Below are 8,630 nucleotides of genomic sequence, written 5' to 3' on the forward strand. Positions count from 1 at the left end.
AATATTCACTCATCTCTTATCGCAGTCCGTCCGCCGCTGTTAACCAACCGGTGGAAATCTACGTGGAAACATTTTTGTTCTAGCTGATTCGTGGGTGTTCATTCATGTGTCCACAGTGTGAGTACAAATCGGGCAACTGTGGTCGTGGCCAGTCAGAAACGAAGTTCTATCTCACCATCCCGGATGACTTCAGGGAGCGCTCGATGTGTTCAATCTCAACCTACCATGGTCGGCATGGCCTAAATTTGTGAACATATACCGTCTGCTGCTACATTATCTATATATTTGCATCAAATCTTTGTTACATTATCTATTTTTAATTCTTTATTTTTGTACTTTGCTTTCTATATATTGATTTGTTCTATCAGTTACTCCGATATTTGCATCTTGCTCTGTTATTTCAATATATTTAATTTACGATCTTAATTTTCATTTCAAGAAGTACATCCCTTGCTTTACAAGAATAGGAGTAGAAGGAAATCTTGGGCTTTACTTTGTTGATGACTCCCAGGATGTCATATTGACAACACAACATGGATTAACAATGACGGTTAGCATAAAACTTGATAAAGATGGTCACTCCTATTTTAATGCGGAACTTTGGAGAAAAATGTCTAAGTGTTATGAACTGAAAGTTGGCAACAAAATTCTAGTGCGTGCACCACAGCCTGGTCTAATTAACATGGATATTTACTTCCCCAACGTCATCAGCAGTCAAAGTCTGATCGAGGTTAATGTCCTTTCAACTTTCTCCATGATGTCATATTAGTTAGCAAAATCAGGGTATTTGTTCTGACTAATTGATCACTATTTAAACAACCAACTATGATTTCATATTCTGACTCCGTTTCTAGGCAGTAAAAAATTCTATTTACCAATTTATGCGCACTATATATTCTTCTGTCATGTTCTGAATAAATAATACCTTTCCACCTTTTAAGCAGGATATGTTGGATGCATAATGAATGATCTGTATGTTACTAAGCGTAACAAATTTCACTAGAAGGACTTGAAGCATGTCATAACTTTGTTGATAATCTGACAGAGATAACACAATGTATGAACTCTGGATTTTGGATGGGATTAATTAGACCTATGGTGCACACACTGAACAAGACCAATTGTGTGCACAAAATGCTGGTAAAAGTCTTATTTTAATGTTGATGCTCATAAACTATATATATCTTCAACGATATGTTACAATTGGTTTTTATTCTACATGTCAACATAAATTGCCCTCTGTAGCAGTTCCTGGACCGATTTCCCGGCGTGGTCGAATTACACTTGTGCCTGCTAATGACGCCAAAGTGATTGCAAGGTACTGCATTTCCCACAGAAATGGAACCATTCAAATTAACAAGTTCTCGCTTCTCGTGGCAATGCATCCATATTGGAAAATTGGAGACATTGTTCTACTCATGCTCTACCAAGGCACAGGAGGGCTCTTCCTTTTCATTGATGAGATGCCGAGTCGTCGTGATCAAACTGCTTCCAGTGGATAGTTGTGGTTGTTGGCCCTCAGCCTCTTAAAATGTGCTAGTTGTTACTACATATGTTAAGTATGTAGATATGGACCATATGGTTGTTGACCCTTAGCCTCTTAAAATGTGATAATTGTTACTATGTTAAGTATGTAGATATGGATCATATGGTTGTCAAAACCGTGTTACGAAGATCCTCCTTTTGTCGAATAGTGTAACCACTATATATATGTTACTCAAATGTTGTTACCCAAGTAACCAAGTTCATAAATTCTCATGGAAAGTATTAGTATCATACATAGTTCATTGAGTTTAAGCGTGTGCCCGATGTCCAGAAGGCATTTGCATATTAACTGTCCATATTGCAAATTCACACACATGTTAACATAAGGAAAAGTATGTGTAACATATTAATCATCGCACATGAGTACTCGCAGACGCATCGTGTGCGATATTCCTAGCCACCGCATGCAACTAGTTCGCATTTTTCAAAGTTTTTTGTACACACAAAATCGCACACGAAGTAACTGTATTGACCATCTGTGTTGTAATTTCTCATCACAGACAGTTCATCCGAGTCGGTTGTTTGCCACGTATCACATACGTCTTGTTTACATGACTCGTTTGTATTCTTTTGGCTCATCGTAAACAGTCCATCCATGTGAACTGTATGCCGCATATCACACACATCTTGTTAAGTTGAACCGTTTCTTTTGTGTTCTCTAATCAAAAACAGTTCATCCGAGTGAACCGTATGCCGTATATCGCACACACATTGATATGGCTGCCATTTTCTGTTGTTCTACCTCATCGCAAACAGGTCGAATGGATTAACCGTGTGTCCTGCATCACATACACATTGATATGGCTGCTTGTTTCTATTGTTCTGCCTCATCGCAAACAGTTCGAATGGATTAACTATGGGCCCTGCATCGCATACGCAACTAAAATCTGAACCGTGTTTGATGGCTCTGCCATCGCAAACGTTTTGCACCTTTTTTGATGGGTTTTTTACACCACTGTTTGCGATTATTGCATCACACACAGTTTCGGCAAAGGGTCTCTGATCGTAGTGTCGCGTTAGCAGTATCCTGCAGTAGTGACCTGAGCAAATTACCTTGTTGTTTAAATACTTTCAAAATAATATAAATGAAGCATGTGAGTTCAAAATGTTCTATAAAATAATACCATCACCGTGCTCTAAAAAGATATAAGTGAAGCACTAGAGCAAACTTCCTAGCTCAAAAGATATAAGTGAAGAACATAGAGTGTTCTAATAAATTCATGATTAAAGTGTGTCCCTCTCAAAAGGTGTGTATAGCAAGGATGCTTGTGGCAAACTAATAAGCAAAGACTCTTATCATACAAGATGCTCCAAGCAAAACACATATCATGTGGTGAATAAAAATATAGCCTCAAGTAAATTTACCGATGAATCGAAGACGAAAGAGGGGATGCCATCCGGGGCATCCCCAAGCTTAGATGCTTGGTTGTCCTTGAATATTACCTTGGGGTGCCTTGGGCATCCCCAAGCTTAGCCTCTTGCCACTTCTTATTCCACAGTCCATCAAATCTTTACCCAAAACTTAAAAACTTAACAACACAAAACTCAATAGAAAACTCGTGAGATCCGTTAGTATAATAAAATAAATTACCACTTTAGGTACTATTGTGAACTCATTCTATATTTATGTTGGTGTTATATCTACTGTATTCCAACTTCTCCATGGTTCATACCCCCCGATACTACCCATAGATTCATCAAAATAAGCAAACAACACATAGAAAACAGAATCTGCCAAAAACAGAATAGTATGTAGTAAACTGTAAACTTTTATACTTCTATAACTCCAAAAATTCTAAAAAATTAGGACAACAGAGGAAATTCATATATCAATCTTGTGTAAAAATCAGATTTTTTCACGCTCTAGTCAGTTTAAACAATTATGTTACTGGATGCAAAAGTTTCTGTTTTTCAGCAAAACCAAGTCAACGATATACCAAAGTATCCCAAAGGTCTTACTTGGCTCAAACACTAATTAAAACACCAAAACACAATTACTACAGAGGTAATAATGTCTATTTATTGAGAAATAGAACCAAAAACATAAAACATAAAAATAAAAATGAAATTGGGTTGCTTCCCAACAAGCGATATTGTTTAACGCCCCTAGCTAGGCATAAAACATAGATCTAGGTATTGTAATAAAAGTGATGGAGATCATACATGCTCATCTCATACTCCCTCCTTTCAGCAGCAAGCTTTCTTTATGGCAAGCAAAAATAATCAAAGGGGCTAAATTTAATAGGGTAAGGATCTATAAGATCAAGTTTGGGAGGAATAGGATCCTCCTTCGGCCCTTTGTAATTGATAATTATCTCTTCATTGTAAACATTCCTTTGAGTGAATTCTCTAAGTTTATCTCTAAGCACAAACCCAAATCCATTGTTTTGTATAGCAAACCTATCATTGTGTTCAGAAATCTTATCAACCAAAACATCGGGAGGGACTTTCTTTCTGAAGTTTTCATTATAAGCAGCATAATCCGGGGACAATTGCAATCTCATTATTTCTTGTTGATTAAAAAGGATCTTCTATATGGGAGGACAACCACCATTGATATTATAATGAGCAAATATTCACCTGCTTCTTTAAAAAAAACCTAAACTCATGAGCTAGGAATATGGTGGCAATACGCTTAACGGAAGGGTGTTGAAAATTAGAAAATTCTAGGAAAACCTTTGTATACACGGATTCATGTGGACAAATTGTCTTACAAGTTCAACTACAAGCAAAGAAATTGCATCTGCAAGGCTATTAGTTTTATTAAGGATTGATCCTCCTAGCATGGGTATCGTACCAGCACAAGTAAAGAAATCTTGAATAACACATCTTCCAATAATATTACCACAACCCACGCGGAGTTTTTTAGTATGCATGATGGTAGGTTCTTCTTTATGAGGATCATTATTAGCAAAATCATTAAAAATTTCCTCAAGATTATTACTATCTTTTTCAACGATAACCTCCCCAGATTCAGACATAATGGCAAGAAACCAGTCTAGCACACAAGAGAACAAAAAGCAAACAAAAAGAAGGGCGAATAAAAAGGCAAATATTTTGTATTTTTCTGAAAACGTTTTAGAAGTGTGGGAGAGAAAAACAAGAGGCAAATGACCAATAATGTAAGTGCAGGAGATGAGAGTTAATGATGGGTATTTGGTAGGCTTGATGTAGAACCTCCCCGGCAACGGCGCCAGAAATTCTTTCTGCTACTTCTTGAGCATGCGTTGACTTTTTCCTTGAAGAGGAAAGGGTGATGCAGCAAAGTAGTGATAAGTATTTCCCTCAATTAAGAACCAAGGTATCAATCCAGTAGGAGGCACAAGCAAGTCTCCAATCTGTGCACCTGCACAAACTAACAAACACTTGCACACAACGCGAAGAAGGGGTTGTGAATCCCTTCACGGTCACGAACATGAGTGAGATCTAATAGAGATAGGTATAAAAGATAAATAAAAGAGCAAACTAAAGTAAATATAAATAAATTGCAGCAAGGTATTTTTGGGTTTTTGGTTTATAGATCTGAAAATATATGATGGAAAATAGACCCCAGGGCCATAGGTTTCACTAGAGGCTTCTCTCTTGAAAGAAAACATACGATGGGTAAATAAATTACTGTCGAGCAATTGATAGAAAAGCGCAAAGTTAGGACGATATCTAAGGCAATAATCATGAATACAGGCATCACACCTGTGACAATTAGACCGACTCATGCCTGCATCTACTACTATTACTCCACACCGCTATCCAGCATGCATCTAGAGTATTAACTTCATAAGAACGAAGTAACGCCTTAAGTAAGATGACATGATGTAGAGGGATAAACTCAAGCAATATGATGAAAACCCCATCTTTTTATCCTTGATGGTAACAATACAATACGTGCCTCGCTACCCCTACTATGTCATTGGGTGAGGACACCGCAAGATTGAACCCAAAACTAAGCACCTCTCCCATTGCGAGAAAAATCAATCTAGTTGGCCAAACCAAACCGATAGTTCGAAGAGAAATACAAAGATATCTTAATCATGCATAAAAGAGTTCAGAGAACACTCAAAGAATATTCATAGATAATCTGATCATACATCCACAATTCATAGGATCTCGACAAACAACAACAAAAGAATATTACATCGGATAGAACTCCAAGAACGTCGAGTAGAACATTGTTTTGAAGATCAAAGAGAGAGAAGAAGTCATCTAGCTACTAGCTATGGACCCGTAGGTCTGTGGTAAACTACTCACGCTTCATCAGAAGGGAAACAAGGTTGATGTAGAGGCCCTCCGTGATTGAATCCCCCTCCGGCAGAGTGCCGGAAAAGGCCCCAAGATGGGATCTCATGAAGAGTCTTGCGGCGGCGAAAAAGTATTTTGGTGGATGCTTCTGATGTTTGGGGAATAATTGGGAATTTATAGTGCAAAGATCAGGGTTGGGGGACTCCCGAGGGGCCCACAAGCCAGGAGCGTGCCCTGAGGGCTTGTGGACTCCTCATGAGTCTTCTGACCTCCTCCCCAAGTCTTCTGGGTGTCTTCTGGTCCAAATAAATCATCGCGAAAGTTTTATTCCGTTTGGACTCCGTTTGATATTCCTTTTTTGTAAAACTCAAAAATAAGGAAAAAAAACAAAAATTGGTATTGGGCTCTAGGTTAATAGGTAAGTCCCAAAAAAATATAAAATAGCATATTAATGCATATTAAACATCCAAAACAGATAATATAATAGCATGGAACAATAAAAAATTATAAATATGTTGAAGACGTATCATGTGGCTGTGCAGGATGGCATGGTGTGGACGTGTAGGGCACAGCATGCAGGGGGCGAGGGGGCTTCGGCAGCGTAGATCTGTTGAACGGAGTGGGCGCGGTGGCCTTGCTACTCAACAGGCATGACTCAGAGGCCTGGGCGGCTTGGTGAGGTATCTCCATGGTGCGGCGCATATGAGCATGTCTGGTGCATGAGTGCGGCCTAGAACTGTGGATGTTCCTGGCCTCGAGTTTTGTTCCTTGGCGTTGTGGTGCTCGACAGGGTGCAGCGGCTCGTGTTACGTCTGGTGGTCCTACTCCCGGTTGATCGTTAATGGATCCGCTCACCTATGCAGCAGTCTAGCCACCGGTGGTCTGCGTGAGGTGTGGATAGCTATGGTGGCTGATTTGTGTGTCCTCCTCATCGGGTAAGTTCGGTGGTGGCGGCGAAGATGGTTGATGGGCTTGTTGGTACTAGTGCGGGTCAATATGCGGCTAAGGGCATGTTGGGGAGCGTCGGAGTTGCGTTGTTCTCGATACGAATGGCTGAGTTCTGGCATAGGCCTTCTTGTGTTTTCACACAGCCTCTACGATGAGGTTTGGGTCGACGAAATCAGAATCACCTACTCAAAGTTTAGTGAGGGTGATGACGCCTGTTGGGGAGAAGTGATGGCGATGACGCCGGTGTGCGATCTTGACGGGACCCTTTATGTTGAGGTGTGTGGGGGGTTATGTGCGAGTGTTGCTGGTCAATTTATGATGGTTTTCTCCTGGTTTTTGTTAATTATGTGGGGAACTGTCTTCTGCTTAATTAAGGGTGTGTTTGGTTCCGGTCATGAGATGAAACGGTATGGGTCCGACCTGTCCCAGAGCCTCGTTCCTGTGTTTGGTTTGTAAATGGAACGGAAACGAGTCATACCCACAGAGCGAATATTCTGCCAATATCCGGAACGCGCCGAGACCTCCAAATCGGAGTAACCACGCGGAACCGGTCGTCGCTCTTTCCTCTCCTCCCCCGATACCCCATCGAGTCCTTTCTCAAGGTCGCCACCCACTCGTCTCCCCCTCACCTGATCTGTGCCGCCGGCGAACTCCTGTTGATCTGCGCTGCCGGGGACCTCCTCACCAGATCTGTGCCACCGGCGAACTCCTGTTGATCTGCGCTGCCGGCGACCTCCTCTCGATCTGCGCCGCCGGCGAACTCCTGTTGATCTAAGCGGTCGGGGACCTCCTCTTGGTCTGGCCGCCGGCAACTCGTCTCTTCCTCTCTTGTGCGGCGGATCGATCGGCTGGGTGGCAGCAGTTTTGCAACGGGGCAGCGGGATAGGTGCTAACAGCAGCGGCATCGTCTCCTCTGAAGATACGACCTCGGTTCCTCTCCCTTGTGTCAGCTTCTCCCCATTTTCCTGTTCAGCCGAGAGACAGAGATATCTGATGTTTCGTTGCTGTTAGCACGAGACAGAGAGACAGGGATACTGAGATATGCGATGTTCGTTGCTCTTTCCACTTTTTTGATTAAAGTTTCTTGCTGTATGCTATCCAAATTAGTGTGTTATTTTCGATTTTTAATCGAACTGCTGCTGTACAGCCTATCTTTGCAAAATATGCTGCTGATGTACAGTCTATCTTTGCAATATATGCTGTTGTCTAATCTATGTGTTATTCTTGTCAATATATAATTGTCATTCAGCTTCTCCCCATTCTTGTCAATATATGTTGTTGTCTAATCTATGTTGTTCGTCTTGAAAATGCAAATGAAATGTTGTCGTAATTTGAATTTTAAGTTGTTTCAATTTTCATTCCACCTCTCGAACCAAACACCGGAACGGAACCAACCCATTCTACCTTTTTGCTGCTACCAAACACCGGAATGGAACCGGCCCGTTCCTCTGGAATGGAACCATTCCATTCCATTACACTTGGTTCCACAACCAAACACACCCTAATTGATGAGGCAAATCTTTGGCCTCCCTTTCAACAATTCTTCCAAAACAATAAGGTTCCACTCCGACTTGAAATAATTGCCAAGTAAAGCTATACTTTGATTTCCTATGCAAATAACAATAGAACTAAAAATATCTCCTACTCTTAAGAATTTTGATTTCAGACTCGATTTCACCTATGCATATGTCTTCCATCATTGATGTGCCCTTCCTCGGCGAACCCAATTTGGCGCTTCATGCGCCGATTGCAGTTCAACCTGCAACCCGGAGGTGTGTGGGAACTGCGATTAACAGGGATCGAACCCACAATCTCTTCCTTCCGAGTGGACTACAATAATCACTACGCCACCTCAACACTTGTTAATACCTACTTCTTGTTTTACATTTCTATGTATAGGA

Source organism: Triticum aestivum, chromosome 2B, assembly GCF_018294505.1.
Source record: "Triticum aestivum cultivar Chinese Spring chromosome 2B, IWGSC CS RefSeq v2.1, whole genome shotgun sequence".
Classification (NCBI taxonomy): Eukaryota; Viridiplantae; Streptophyta; class Magnoliopsida; order Poales; family Poaceae; genus Triticum; species Triticum aestivum.